The following is a 579-nucleotide window of genomic DNA, read 5'->3' as shown; positions in this document are numbered from 1 at the left end:
AGTGCTGCCCTGCATTTTATGTATTGTAGAAGCCCATGATAGTATTAAAGGCTATTGTTCCTAATTGTTCCCGTCGTTTCTGTAATCTACTATTTCTATCACCTTCACTTTCTTTAGCTCGTCTTGCTTTATACTTTTCTTTCGCTTTTTGAAGCCTTCGTTTACGTTGTGTTGAAGTTTCTGTTTTATTTGTGTTTGTATTTTTTATATTTTTTTTTACCATTTTGTTCCCACGAGTAATGGACATTTAAACGGTCGACCCCCCCAGAGGTCCAATAAAGGGGCAAGGCTATGTACAACAAGATGCGCCTGAGTCTTGCGGGGAAAACGCTAACGACATATCATTTTTATCCACCCTAATGCCAAACAGTTCTCGGCGCGTTTTAACCTTTCACCTTAACTTTTAAACGGTCGACCCCCCCAGAGGTCCAATAAAGGGGCAAGGCTATGTACAACAAGATGCGCCTGAGTCTTGAGGGGAAAACGCTAACGACGTATCATTTTTAGCCACCCTAACGCCACACAGTCCTCAACACGATACAAAATCTTGACTTGGGTGGTGGATTCAGGCTGGATTAA

Source organism: Halyomorpha halys, unplaced genomic scaffold (genome assembly GCF_000696795.3).
Source record: "Halyomorpha halys isolate HHAL.00 unplaced genomic scaffold, Hhal_1.1 Scaffold255.1, whole genome shotgun sequence".
Lineage (NCBI taxonomy): Eukaryota > Metazoa > Arthropoda > Insecta > Hemiptera > Pentatomidae > Halyomorpha > Halyomorpha halys.
This window is presented reverse-complemented; position numbering follows the sequence as displayed.